General features: G+C 43.7%; 2 non-coding genes across 2 annotated transcripts; both read left to right on the top strand.

The window, feature by feature from the left end:
* The first annotated feature begins 1,128 nt into the window (after nucleotides 1–1,128).
* Nucleotides 1,129–1,201, top strand: trnav-uac. Its single transcript has one exon. It is a non-coding gene; the product is annotated as a tRNA-Val (tRNA).
* Nucleotides 1,202–1,692: 491 nt separating this feature from the next.
* On the top strand, nucleotides 1,693–1,765 carry trnav-aac. The gene has a single exon. It is a non-coding gene; the product is annotated as a tRNA-Val (tRNA).
* Nucleotides 1,766–12,020: the final 10,255 nt, after the last annotated feature.

Raw genomic sequence — 12,020 nt, 5'->3', positions numbered from 1 at the left:
AGTATCTTGGGCCAGGGGCTGGTTTAGCTCACAAGGCTAAATCGCTGGCTTTTTAAAGCAGACTAAGCAGACCAGCAGCACGGTTCGATTCCCGTACCAGCCTCCCCGGACAGGTGCCGGAATGTGGCGACTAGGGGCTTTTCACAGTAACTTCATTGAAGCCTATTCGTGACAATAAGCCATATCAATGGAAGCAATGAAAATAAGTTGATAGAAATAAACATGTGGTGAAGTGGGAAGAGTGATTTCACGGTGCAAAGTTGTTGACCGTACTGTAAAATCTGCAAGGCTGTACCGTGCCTATTCGGAGGATGGGGTGCTGCTCCTCGGCGTTGTGCTGAGCTACATGGGAACATAGCAGCAGGCCATGATCGGACATGTGGACATGAGAGCAGGACAGTGAGTTCAAACAGCAAACGACAGGAGAGTCTGCCGCCAGTTTGTCGATGGAGCAAAGGTGTTTTGCAAAGCGGTCACCCAGTCGGCATTTAGTCTCTCCAATGCAGAGTAGATGGCATTGGGATCAGCAAATGCAGCGGGCCAGATTGAAGGATGTCTGAAAGTAATGTGTACTCAAAAGGACAGACACAAACGATACTGTAACTGACTTAGAGGAAATGCCAGAGACTTAACTGAACCAGCTTTGGGAAAGAAAAAACGGTCTTCCTGATAGAGAAACAGGAAAAGCCAGTGTGGGAATCCAGGCTCAAAGTTGATTTACAATTACCCCTCCTTTCTTCTACATGAACGGTATTTAGGCTGCAGCATTTTACACACCAAAACACAAAGAGGTCAAATATAAGAAACACATAATTGTCAATTCTTAAACTCAACTCAAGCATTGAATAACGAAACAAATATTGTGTAAAGTCGGTTGCTTTTTTCTGTAGGATTTCAGAATGCTGCATTAATAATAGAAGAGAGCATTTCGCCGTTAGAGATTTGCTGAACAAATTCTTCAGTTCAATATAGGTTCTTCTACTGGCTTGTAAGTTTAGACATCTGTTTTAAAGAAATAGACGTGTTCTTGTGAGAAGTGACATGGCCTCTCAGCCGAACCATGCGAAGCTGCAACAAGGCAGTTGAGTTGAAGGTGTCACAGGTCCGTTGGAGTGTGCGCTGCCAGCTGTTTCTGTAGTGTAGTGGTTATCACATTCGCTTTACACGCGAATGGTCCCCGTTTCGAAACCGGGCAGAAACATCTGGTGTTTCCAGTTTAGTCTGTCACAAAATATTACCTCAATCTCGTAATTGGTCTTCATCATCGAGGAATACAAAAGCCTATAACTGCTGTGGGCCAGTGGCGCAATGGATAACGCGTCTGACTACGAATCAGGAAATTCCAGGTTCGACTGCTGGCTCGCAGTTCCTAGTTTTGGCGCCCCCTTTAGTTCAGTGGGTTGGACAGCTGGTTCCCGATGCAGAGCAAAGTGAGCAGGGCATCATCAATTCTCGTTTCAGCTGTGGTTACTTATGAAAGCCCTGCCCTCTCAATTTAACTTCAAGCAAAACATAACTTATCTCCAGTTCAGCAAAATTCAATATCTGATCCTTTGATGAGGTGAGACATCAGTTTTAAAGAAACGGCTTCTTCCAATAAGTTACATGGCCTCTCAGCGGAACCGTTAGAAGCTGCAACAGTACATTGAGGTTCAACATTGCACAGGGCCACTGATTGCGATGCTCCCATCAGTTTCTGTAGTGTAGTGGTTATCACATTCGCCTAACACGCGAAAGGTACCCGGTTCGAAACCGGGCAGAAACATCGCGTGCTTCTCATTTTGTGTGACGAATGTTTGCACAAAATACCTTTCTTCCTCAACCTCGCACGTTCGAGGACCATGAGATTTGGTCTCTCATGAGATATTAAAATTCCTTCAACAAAGTCAGAAATACGGAATATTCAAGACGCCAGGGGAAGAAAAGCCTTCCCTATTTTGCCACGATTCGGATATTAGCAGTTTGTTCATCCACCACAGAATCTTTTGGGTTTACAGATGCAGATGAACATATTTAATCACCATTTCAAACATGTCTAAATGTACGATAAAAGCAACTTACTGCTTATGCGTCAATGGGAAAGAAAAACAGAAAACACAGGACAGTCTCATCAGGTCTGACAGCCTGTGTGGAGAGAGATGGCAAGTGTCGTTTCGAGTCTGGGTGACTCTTTGTCGAAGCTGGACAACTGGATCTTTGGTCAGGTGTAGACTGGCGGAGTGTGTGGGGGAAGTGGAGGGTGGGTGGGGGGAGAGGGGAGCGTGAAGCATTGGGCCTCGACAGACGGCCAGCCATGGGTGGAGAATAACAAAAATGTGTTGGGTCGAAAGAAAAAGGGAATGTAAATGTTTCTAATCAGTGTTAAGAACTGTGCTGAGGGGGCGATTAGAAGATTAGAATGTGTTAATGGCAGATGACAATGAGGAACAAGGGGCGGATTTCCCAAGAGGGATGCGATTGGCTATGGGAATGGGGAGGGGGAGACAATGGGAGAGGAAGACATATCAATGGAAGCAATGAAAATAAGTTGATGGAAATAAACATGTGGTGAAGTGGGAAGAGTGATTTCACGGTGCGAGGTTGTTGAGCCTACTGTAAAATCCGCAAGGCTGTACCGTGCCTATTCGGTGGATGGGGGCTCTTCCTCGGCGTTGTGCTGAGCTACATGGGAACATTGCAGCAGGCCAAGATCGGACATGTGGACATGAGAGCAGGACAGTGAGTTCAAATAGCAAGCGACAGGAGAGTCTGCCGCCAGCTTGTCGATGGAGCGAAGGTGTTTTGCAAAGTGGTCACCCGGTCGGCATTTAGTCTCTCCAATGCAGAGAAGATGGCATTGGGATCAGCAAATGCAACAGGCCAGATTGAAGGATGTCTGAAAGTAATGTGTACTCAAAAGGATAGATACAAACGATACCGTAACTGACTTAGAGGAAATGCCAGAGACTTAACTGCACCAGCTTTGGGAAAGAAAAAACCGTCTTCCTGATGGAGAAACAGGAAAAGCCAGTGTGGGAATCCAGGCTCAAAGTTGATTTACAATTACCCCTCCTTTCTTCTACATGAACGGTATTTAAGCTGCAGCATTTTACACACCAAAACACAAAGAGGTCAAATATAAGAAACACATAATTGTCAATTCTTAAACTCAACTCAAGCATTGAATAACGAAACAAATATTGTGTAAAGTCGGTTGCTTTTTTCTGTAGGATTTCAGAATGCTGCATTAATAATAGAATAGAGCATTTCGCCGTTAGAGACTTGCTGAACAAATTCTTCAGTTCAATATCGGTTCTTCTACTGGCTTGTAAGTTTAGACATCTGTTTTAAAGAAATAGACGTGTTCTTGTAAGAAGTGACATGGCCTCTCAGCCGAACCATGCGAAGCTGCAACAAGGCAGTTGAGTTGAAGGTGACACAGGTCCGTTGGAGTCTGCGCTGCCACCTGTTTCTGTAGTGTAGTGGTTATCACATTCGCTTGACACGCAAGCACGAGAAAAGTGTGCACAATTATTGGGCACAAAATAATTCTGTTCCTGAATGATGCCGGAATCTCGTGTGTTCCAGGACTATGAGATTTAGTCTCACATGAGCCACTAAACTGAATTAAACATTAAGGCCCAAGCACTGAATTTTCGGCAGGCAATGAGAGGTGAAGAATTTTCATATCTTGGCACAGCTCGGATATTAGCAGCTAGTTCATCCACAACAGAATTTCAGCGATTTACAAATGAACATATTTAATCACCATCTCAAACGCCAAAAGTACTGCACCATCTCAGGTAGTCAGGCGGCATTTGTCGACAGGACAACAAAGTTCGTCTTTCACCGTCACCTTCCATTATAACCGGGGCAGGTTAGAAATGTGGTACGTCTTAACCAAGTGAATTACCGGGGGAGGAAACAGAACAACAGGATACTTCAGTTCAGTATAGGTTCTTCTACTGGCTTGTAAGTTTATACATCTGTTTTAAAGAAATAGACATGTTCTTGTAAGAAGTGACATGGCCTCTCAGCCGAACCATGCGAAGCTGCAACAAGGCAGTTGAGTTGAAGGAGACACAGGTCCGTTGGAGTGTGCGCTGCCAGCTGTTTCTGTAGTGTAGTGGTTATCACATTCGCAATGTGGAGTTTGCACATTCTCCCCGTGTTTGCGTGGGTTTCACCCGCACAAACCAAAGATGTGCAGGCTAGGTGGATTGGCCACGCTAAATTGCCCCTCAATTGAAAAAAAAAAAATTGGGTACACTAAATTTATTATTAAAAAAACTAAGTTCCTAACAGGCATTAAATCAAATGTTGGTTCTTTATCGGGGTTAATATTTATGGTGGGGCACGGGATGGTAACATTTCATTTTTTCACATAACGGAACCAGAGTTCCCCATTTAGAGCTCAGCTCGGACCAGGAAAAGTTCCGTAAATCGGGATTTTACACAGAATGAACAACATTCAGCACCATAGAAGGAGATCATCTGGGCAAGCTATCAGTTCTCATATAGTTTTGTTTGTACTAACAGTTCACAATCCAGGTCTCAGATCGGATTCAGTGTGAGGAGGTGGGAGTGCCTTGCCGGTTTTTGTACGAGCTGACTGTGTCTGTGTAACAGTGTGGGGCTCAGAGCACAGAGGTACACGGCAGAGTCAGAGACACCGACCCTGGTGATATTTAAAGGAACTGTTTTCCTATTCTTGTCCAAATCAGCAGAAAACCGGCCTGGGAAATCGGAAGACCTTTCTCCAGTCCCCGTGCTATATTTCTTCAGTAGATATCTCGGAGCTTCGCCGGAATACTGGATGTACCAGAAGAGAGTCTTGCCAGTGACATCTGCTTTGTAACTGCAGTTCAATGTTGCCGTCTGTCCTTCCTGAACCGGTAATTCAGGTGGGTCCTGGGAAACTGAATCTTGGCCATTGGTTCCTGTAACAACATATACAATATGTCAGAAATCTGGGAGTAAATAAAACCCATGAAACATAGACTGAGGATTTGAGCTCAGACTCACCGGACAGCAAGACCATTATTATCAGTAAAGCACACAGGGAGCACATGGTTCTTGACGGGACAGTAAACAGCGGCACTGTTTCAAATATGTTGCTGCGTCGAGCCTAATATCAATTCCTCTGAAACTGAGAGGCGTCTCTCAGTGCTGCGATTGGCCGGTCTCTCAGCTCTGACGTCAGCTGTGGACCAATCACTGTCAGCTGGGGAATGATTGCGGCTGGTTCTCTCCAATCACATTCCAGCCCTGACTGTGTGTTTTGGTCTTTCTTACTCACTTTCTCTACGTCACATTGTCAGCCATTCTGCTTCTTTCTCCGTTTAAATCGTTTTGCTTCGATCTCAGTGTTTACAACCTTCCTGACGTAGATATTTTACTCTAATTATGGTGAAAGGTTAAATAAATATCTTATAATCAGTCAAGTGCCATCCAGTGCATGAAATATAATGCATAATTATTGATTTAAAGGTTCCCGGGATAAACAGTCACCCAATTCCACACCAAGATGCATTTCCACTGGGGTCTCTTGCACCGGTAAAGTACTGATTTCAGTCAGTATTTATTTCTGCCCTAGGGAATTTAGAATGTGCCATCTCTGAAATTAGATCACTTTTAAGAGGTGCCGCCTGATCTGTTGTCATCTGATCTAGAACGTTTAAAGTTACAGATATATTCAGTTGTTCACCCGGGAGACTTGCAGGTTTGTGCGAATGAGGTCGGAAAATTATGGAATCTGATCCTGGAGTTAGAAACATGATACATTTTCCAACAGCGACAATCATTGAACTCAGGGGGGGAGGGGGGGGGGGGGGGTAGAGAACCATTCAAATGGTGTTCATTATCTGAACATTGTCTATGGGAATTCCTGATACCGAGCCCTTGATTGTCGACCTGCTCCACTTTTTGTATGAGCCCCGCCGGCCCCTCATCCACTGTGGGTCTCAGCGCGCAGTAATACACGGCGCTGTCTGTCATCTTCAAATCTGTTACAGACAAGTGAAAAGTGCTTTGTGTCGGGTTGAGATTCCCGCTGAAGTGTTCAAAGCCGGGAGCCGTCTCGTTAAACCCATATCTGTCGGTTCTGAGCAGATACTGGGGAGCTCGGTGTGGATACTGGCGATACCAGAAGAGGTAATAGCTTGTAGCTGAACTCGATACCGAGTAACTGCAGGGTATGGCTGAATCTTCACCCACTTCTGCATCGACTCGTTGTTCTTCCTGAGACACTGAGTCTCCCTTACTCATCCCTGAAAATAAACAACAGACACAAAGCGGGTTAGAAGGAGGAACGTCAGGAGGAGGAGTACCAGGACATGGAAATAAGAATACATTTGGGAATTGGGGGATTTCGAACAGCGGTTCAATATAACAAACCTGTGGTCAGGACAATAACCAGAGACAGGCAGCGTGACAGCCCCATGGTTCGTGTCTGAACTCCAGAAACAGAGACAGTTTTCACTGACTGTATCAGAGCTGCAATTGGAGAAGATGAAAAAGTTCTGGAGATGTTATGAGTTCGAATCCGATTTCTTCGCTCCGCCCACTTTCACGTCTTAAAACAGTCGCTTCCTCTGGAACTGGTCGGTGATGTTTGATAAGTGATCAGAGAGCGCCCTCCTGTGGACAGAACAACCGCCCATTGGAAACACACACGGCCACGTGCAAAGACATGGACGTAAAACATCCATACAGACATGCACAGACACTGAAATAAATTCCAACAAGTGTTGACATGATTTTCGATTACATGCTAGTCTGAATTGCCAACGATGAAAGTAAGTGAATAGGTCCACCTCCCGTGTTCAGCAGGAGCCTCGTTTACAGCACAAAATCAACACAAACATAGACATGCTGATAAATAAACACAGTTATAGATCCCCAAACTGATCTCTCAAACAGACGCACAGACAACCACTAAAGTAGATAAGGAACCAGATTAACACAGCCATAGAAACACAAAAGAGAAATGCCATCAGAGACACTATCAGAATCCTTGGACGTTTCAGAGTGAACTTTCTAAAATGGAATTCCCTAAGGTTGTCAGTGTGGTAATGTGTTAGATAGTAATCCTGGGATGTATTTTTCATTAACCATGAGGATCGATTTATAAAAACGACTACACAGAGGACTCTTTTGGAGAAAAGGTTTGAATGGATGGGTTTATATTTTGCAGACAAGCACATTCTGGGTGTATCCGTGATGTGAATGAGGCCGGTGAGGAAAGGATAGATGCTACACCCATTCCCGAGGTCTTGCATCGCATTTCAGGCAAACTTGTTGACAGCACAAGAAGACTGTTTCCATGGGCGGCCGGGAAGTGTGGTTCACGCGGACAGCGCCAATGTTCACAGGCAACTCAATGAAATCCCACTGTTGTTTTGATGCAGAAAGTCTCAATTATTATATGTGTTAAAGGAGACCCGTCAAATTCTTCTCATTCTGTCTGTAAATTGGACATTCTGAATTCTCCCTCTGTGTGCCCGAACAGGCGCCGGAGTGTGATGACTAGAGGCGTTTCACAGCACCATCATTGCAGTGTTAATGTCGGCCTACTGTGACACTAATAATGATTATTGTCGTGAAATGAAGCTAAAGTGTTAAGAAGGGATGATGTGGAGTCGAAATTAATACAGAGTAGCAAATGTTTATTTCCTTTTCAACCAATGGAAATAATTAATCAGGATTTTAAGTTTGATTAATTTCACTTCAGGTTTAGGTTATTAGGTCCATTCAATTGCTCAAATTTCAACATGTGGTTCCCATAGCTGCACATTCCTCTGTTCAACTAAGGTAATCAGAAAAATAAATTAACAGCAATTGAGGCACTTTGCCATTTAGCTGCCTTTAACCTACACTAATCTGCAATTAGCTGTAATTTAAATGTTGGGACCACCAGCGAAAGTGATGAACTGGCACATCAATGGAAATGCTTTGTTGATAAATTAAGCCGTGCGAGGATTTATTAAGGGCAAATCGTGATTAATTAAGTTGCTTAAATTTTCTGATGAGGAGCAGAGATGGTTGGTCTGAGTATTTCTGTTGATGAACTTCCAAATAAAATTTGATAATGTGCTGCAGCGCCACCTTGTGAGCAATAATGGAGCTCCTGAAGTAAAATGGGCAGCAGCAAGATCGAAAGGAAATTTCCAGGAAACAACTAACAGCGTGGACCAGCTGTTTTTCGGAGTGAAGGGAGATTTGTAGTGAATGTTCCAGGGATCAGCATTGCGGCATTTTATATTGTCTGAGAGGGGCGATTTTCAATATCTATGGATGATATGAAATATGACAACATTGCGAACCATCGGTCGGATAATGTACAACTTCAAAACAACAAAGACAGGTTTGTGGAATGGGCGGGAAATTGGCAGATTAAATTTAGTGCAGAAAAATGTGAAATAATTCAAATGTCCTGCAGAATGCAGAAAGGCAAAATAACATAAAACGAATAATTCAGGATCGGAGGGAGCTTTGACAAAGGGTCATCTGGACTCGAAACGTTAGCTCTTTTCTCTCCTTACAGATGCTATAATAATATTCACTGTCAAAAGTAGGCTTATTTTTCAATGAAGTTACTGTGAGAATTGCCAGACCTGCTGAAATGTTCCAGCATTTTCTCTTTTGGTTTTTGATTCCAGCATCCGCAGTAATTTGCTTTTATCAGAGAGACCTGTATGTATATGTAGATAACTTACTGGTGAGGGTAGGACAATTGAGAGACCGGTCATTGAAACAATTAATGGGAATTATCAATGGGTATATAAAATACAGAGGAAAGGACGTTATGTTAAACTTGTATTAAATCCTGAACCCACTGAACTGAAGCATTGTGGGTATCACACTGAGGGGAGAATGTGAGTCATTAGGGTGGGTGCAGAAAATGCCCACGGGAATGGCTCCAGAGGTGAGCAACTTAATCTACGAAGATAGATTGGACAAGTTGCGACTATTTCCCTTGACCATCAGGTTACGAAGTGATCTGACGGAGATATTCAAAATCATGAGGGCTCTAGACAGAGTAGATATGGAGGAAACTATCCCACTGGTGAGAGGGCCGAGTACCTGAGGTCACAGATTGAAGGAATTAGGGAAATAAGTATGGAGACATGAGGACAAACATTTTAACCCAGTGAGTGGTTAGGATGTGGACCGGACTGTTCGTTTGTGTGGTGATGGTAGGGTTTATTGATGCTTTCAAAGCAGAATTAGATTATAATCTCAAAAAGAAAAACAATGCTAGACTACGGGGAAAATAATGGCATTCCGCAAATTGCATCATTAGAGGGCCGACGCATATATGTCGGTCCAAACGGCCTTCTTCTCTACTTAAAACACCCTCTGACTATGTTTAATGGGAACGGCAGTGGGTTAGCTGGCATGTCACTGGGCCAGTAATGAGGCCGTGTTCAAATCCTGCTGCAGCTGACAGTGTGCTTGAAAAATGCAAATAGAATGGCCCTGTAACTTACCAGGTAACATGGTGAACAAACGCTAGCCTTGCCTGTGAGGGCCACATCTAGTGAAATATATTTTTTAAATCAATAACTGCAATAGCAAGGTTTGGCCAGTTGATGGCAGTGACACCGTGATTGCTGACATTACATGAAGCAGAGAATTTCTCAATTGTGACTGCCAAGGACCCTGGAAACTGTTCGGTTAGGTCAGGTTCCTGATTTTATGACAGCAGTTCTCAGTTGTTACTGTGGTCAATCTCAGCTGTTAACATGATAAACTAAGGCCCATTTTATATTACACTGTATTGAGGATGTTACAACAGCATGGAATCGGTTATTATAATGTCCATGTCTGGATTGTTACTTCACTAGACTCAACTGATACTAACCAGAACTAGCTCCTGTTTGTATTACCTGAGCCACTGTCTCAGTTATTGCTTTACCTGAATCTGCCACGTTCCTCAGGGTAGTGGTCTGGGCCCAACCATATCCAGCTGCTTCATGAATGGCCTATTGTCCATCATAAGGACAAAAGTGAGGATGTTCGCTGATGTCTGCGCAATGTTCAACACCGTTTGTGACTCATTAGATGCAATCCATGTCAGAATGCAACAAGATCTGGACTATATTCAGGCTTGGGCTAACAAGTGGCGTGCAGGCGGTGCGCCTGTCTAACAAGAGAAGATCGAGCCATCTCCCCTTGACATTCAGTGGCATGACAATGGAATCCCCAGTATTAACATCCAGGGGCTGCCATTGACTGTAAACTGAACTGGTGAACTAGCTGAACTAGCCATACAAATACTGTTGCGACCTGAATAGGTGAAAAGCGAGGAATCCTTCTGCAATAACTCACTTCCTTACTCCCCAAAGCCTGTCCACCATCTACAGGGCACAAGTCAGGAGTGTAATGGAATACCCTCCACTTGTCTGGATTAGTGCAGCTCCAACAGCACTCGAGAAGCTCTCCATCCAGGAGAGAGCAGTCCGCTTGATTGCTAACCCTTCTAAAAACATTAAATCCCTCCGCACCGACGAATAATGGCAGCTTTCTGCCGCCACATAAAAGATGCACGAGAACAACTCAACAAGGTTCCTTAGGCAGCACCTTCTAAACCCACAAACAGTACCTTCTGGAAGTACAAATGCAGCAGACACCTGGGATCACCATTTCCTGGAGGCTCCCCTTCAAACCACTCACCATCCTGACTCGTAAATATATCATCGTTCCTTCACTTTTGCTGAGTCAATTTGCTGGAATTCTCTCCATAACAGCACTGTGGGTGCACCTATACCTTAGGAACTGCAGCGATTTAAGAAGGCAACTCGCCCTCTGAAGGGCAACTAGAGATAGGAAAGCAATGTTGACCTCACCAGCCACGTCCCCTCCCATCACTGAATTAAAAAATACAGTGCAGTAATAACAGAGACAGGATCTGGTCCAATATAGACAGAGATATATGCTAAAGTAGTGATCACATGAACTTGTCATCAGAGAAATAAAAATTGATGCATGGATTACGTAGGCATATGAAAGATCGAACATTGGAATAAGCGTGTATTTGTGTGATTATAATCGTAAAAATACTTTGTACAATAATGATTGGAATAGGTCAAAATAACAAGACAGGAACCAGGCTCTTAGAACCGACAGGGACACCGTTTCCAGAAATAATAATAATGATTATTATCATAAGTAGGCTTACATTAACATGGCTGGTTTAGCTCACCAGGCTAAATCGCTGGCTTTTAAAGCAGACTAAGCAGGCCAGAAGCATGGTTTGATTCCCGTACCAGGTGCTGGAATGTGGCGACTAGGGGCTTTTCACAGTACCTTCATTGAAGCCTACTCGTGACAATAAGCGATTTTCATTTCAATGAAGTTATTGTTAAAATCCACTCGTCGCCACAGTCCGCCGCCTGTTCGGGCACACTGAGGGAGAATTCAGAATGTCCCATTCACCTAACAAACACGTCTTCCGGGACGTTAATAATAATAGGACTACTAACCGACAATCAGAGCATTAAAACCTGAATGGCAGTTAGACTATGAGTTTAAGCATCACGTAAATAGCGTCTTTGTATCCACATTTATTGCATACTGACTTTTTTTGTTTTGAAATAATTTTTATTGAAAAATTTTTGAATTTGTACAACAATAACGCACCATAGTAAAATACCAAAATTAACAATAATATTAGCAATCATACACATTCGCCCCACCTCCATGAACAACAAAGCATTTTAATAACAACGCAAATTAACACAATATAAAGTTACAGAATAGAAACTACAATAAGGAACACCCCCCCCCCCCCCCCCCGGGTTGCTGCTGCTATTGACCAAGATACCTATCTTTGAGCCAGGAAGTCCAGAAAAGGCTGCCATCGTTTATAGAACCCTTGTACTGATCGTCTCAGGGCAAATTTGACCCTTTCCAATTTTATAAATCCCGCCATGTCACTGATCCAGGTCTCCACACTTGGGGGCCTCGTATCCTTCCACTGTAGCAGAATCCTTCGTTGGGCTACTAGGGACGCAAAGGCCAGGACACCAGCCTCCTTC

This window comes from Scyliorhinus canicula, unplaced genomic scaffold, assembly GCF_902713615.1.
Source record: "Scyliorhinus canicula unplaced genomic scaffold, sScyCan1.1, whole genome shotgun sequence".
NCBI lineage: Eukaryota > Metazoa > Chordata > Chondrichthyes > Carcharhiniformes > Scyliorhinidae > Scyliorhinus > Scyliorhinus canicula.
Note: the sequence above shows the minus strand (reverse complement) of the source record. Positions and strands in the feature narration are given on the sequence as shown.